Raw genomic sequence first — 2,904 nt, forward strand, 5'->3', positions numbered from 1 at the left:
CCCCCTCTCCCATGTCCCCCCGGAACTGTCAGTCCCGTTGTTTTCTCCTCCAGATTGTTCATCCAGCCTATCTTATTTAGACAGATCTGCAGAGACAATAACATGCACAAAAACAAGACAGAGCAAAGCTAAGCAACAATATACAACAAAGCAACAACAAACCAATGACCAAAAAAAAGCAGAACAAAACACAACAATAGTTGTTCAAGGACTGTTTGTTGGCCTTTAGGAGTGTTTTCCAGTCCAGTCTGTTGGAGCATCATGCCCTGGCTCCAAAGTCCACCTTCAGCATTGCCTGGGGACCTTGCTGCTCCATTCCTTTGCTATTCTGTTGCACCCTCTTAGTGTTTTGCCTTGGTGTGGCAGGATCAGATCGGGTGCAGTTCCCACACTGTGTCTCTGGTGTTGTCCCCTGTAGGGCTATGAGTCAGTGAGGGGCGTCATGTCTCATAGTGGGGCCGGCCATGTGGTCCTTTCTGTGGACTGGCTGCTCTAATTGGGAACATTGTCCTCAAGGCCTGGTGGGTCAGGATGTGCTCCACTCTCTCATCCTTCCCCTTCATCTGCTCCCGTGTGCTCCGATCAGGTCTGTCCCTCTCGCAGAGCTGCAGATTCAGTGCCCTCCTTTGAAATAAATTCTTCTGGGGGGAGGGGTAATGATCTTTAGTTTAACAACACATAAAAATGTCATTTAAAAAAATGCTTGAAGGACTCATACCATGCTCCTCTTAAATGTGTTTTGTGTTTGGAGAACAAAAGGAAGTCTGAAGACACAAGATCAGGGATGTAGGATGGATAGGGCAAGGTTCCCCAATGACATTTTCACTGGATAACCTTTGTTACCCTTCAAGAATGAGCAGGCGCATTGTGATGAGGAAAAAATTCCTCAGCGCAACTTTTCTGGCCTTTTTTCTCATTGATTCAGCTCTTCATTGTCCTAATGTGAAGACTTACTGCTGTCAAGAAGTAAACCCATGTGATGGTCCTGTGTTCTTTAAGAAAATCTATCAAGTTTACCCCTCTGAGATTCTTCCAAATAGTTGCCTTAACCTTCTAAACTGTCCCCTCTGTCTTGAATGAACTGGTCCAGCAGATACCCTCAGAAGGCACTAATTTGACTGTTGTTCTTTTTTTTTCTTCAAGGCACCCTAAAATTGGGTGAGTGCTGGACTGCTAACCACAAGACTGGTGATTCCTACACTTCAGCCACTCTAAGGGAGAAAGGTGAAGCTAGAAAGATTTACAGACTCTGAGATCCTCTGCTGAGTCGCTGTGAGTTGCAATGTACTTGATGGGAATGGGCTTGGAATTTTTTTGGGGGGTAAAAATGGGGGTAAGATGGGTGTATTACTAGATAATTTATCTGCAGCAGAAATATGTTTAATATATGTTTAATTCATGCATTATAAGCAGGAGCCCTAGTATCAATACTTTCTTGCTTGCTCTTCTAGCCTACATGCCAAAAGAATAGCAAGATCTTACTAGCACACACAGGCAGAGAAGGGACAGGTGTGTGAGTGAATCTGAAAGGTATTATTCTAGTGGGAAGCGAATACAGTAATCTGGAGAAGGGGAGTTCATTGACATACGATTTAATGTTCTGCCAGACACTCTGAAATTGATTCTAGTAGCTTTCTATGATGGTTCATTGAACACTGGACATGATGAAGGTTTAGAGTAACTGAAGTTGAGTTTCCAGAATATCCTTAATATGGTATTGAGTAGCTTTGTGATCTTGGAAATACATGGAAGGATTTACTAGGTATGGCATATGAATGCATGACCCATTCCCCTTGTGAGCTAGAGACATTCTCTTTCTTAAAATATTAAGAGGCTGCTGGTATTTAACTAACTATATAAAAGCTTGGTGTTCACTACTCTATTCCGGTTTGTTAGTCATAGTTCTCTGCAGATGGTGAGAGAAGCTGCTGCTTCCTTCCTCTTCCTTTCTCTTCCTTCTCTTCCTCCTCCTCCCATAGGAAGCTGCTTGATGTCAGTGGAGATGTTGGGACTCTAGAATGGCAGAGACCAAGCAGCAATACTTACACATCAGAGGCAGTATGTTGTCATCGCAACAGAAGTGTGACTGGACGGTTAATATCTATGGCAATGGCTGTCAGATCATGGTGTTTTCAGTGTGAGATGGATTAATATCCAATTAGAGTGTTACTTGATTTTTGTGACCTTTTAAGATCAGTTTTGTTAAAACGGCACAGACCTCATTGTGAAAAAAAAATTCAATCTATATAGAAAATGCCTCAAAAATGCAAAATTTCTTCTCATCAGACAATCCCATCTTTCTCATTTTGGTGGCCAGTTAGTTACCTAGATACCTTGGCGTGCTTGCGTTTATCATTTTACATAAACAGACTGGCTGTAGTGTTGCTCTATCAGCTGCTGGTTTTGTTTATTAGTGCTGCTACAACAGAAATCCATTTTCTCAAAATCTAGGTGGCTAGAAGCTTGAAGCTTTAGAGCAGGGGTGTCAAACTGGTGGCCCGCGGGCTGCAGGCAGCCCCTGAGGTAATTTTTTGTGGCCCTGTGATGCTCTGAAATAAAATGAAAATAGAAAAAATTGTTATGAAAAAATAGTACTTAGGGGAGATCGAGGCAATACCATACACACAATTCCCTCGTTAACCCTTTAACTACTGACGAGCAGTAAGATCACAAAATCAAAGTTGCTCATTCTAATTGAGTTTGACACCCCTGCTGTAGAGAAGGTTTTTTTCTCTGTGTCTACTCAAGGGGAAAGCACTTGACTTTCTCAGGTCTGTTCCTTGGTGTTCGGAGATCTCCAGTGGCATGGCATATATCTTCTTCCCCGGGGTTGCTCGCTTCTCTGCCTAATTTGCTCTTTTTATTCTTCAAAAGTGATCAGATTAAGATGCAGCTTAGGGAGCA

General features: G+C 42.7%; 1 long non-coding RNA gene across 1 annotated transcript in view; it reads left to right on the forward strand.

Moving 5' to 3' along the window:
* The first annotated feature begins 1,242 nt into the window (after window positions 1–1,242).
* LOC123522509 overlaps window positions 1,243–2,904 on the forward strand; it is an 8,441-nt gene continuing 6,779 nt past the window's right edge. Inside the window, exon 1 of the long non-coding RNA XR_006680765.1 lies at window positions 1,243–1,272. This is a non-coding gene — a long non-coding RNA (uncharacterized LOC123522509). The remainder of the gene's footprint in view (window positions 1,273–2,904) is intronic.

The sequence above is a fragment of the Echinops telfairi genome, unplaced genomic scaffold, assembly GCF_000313985.2.
Source record: "Echinops telfairi isolate 266 unplaced genomic scaffold, ASM31398v2 ScPeMD7_7420;HRSCAF=8458, whole genome shotgun sequence".
Lineage (NCBI taxonomy): Eukaryota > Metazoa > Chordata > Mammalia > Afrosoricida > Tenrecidae > Echinops > Echinops telfairi.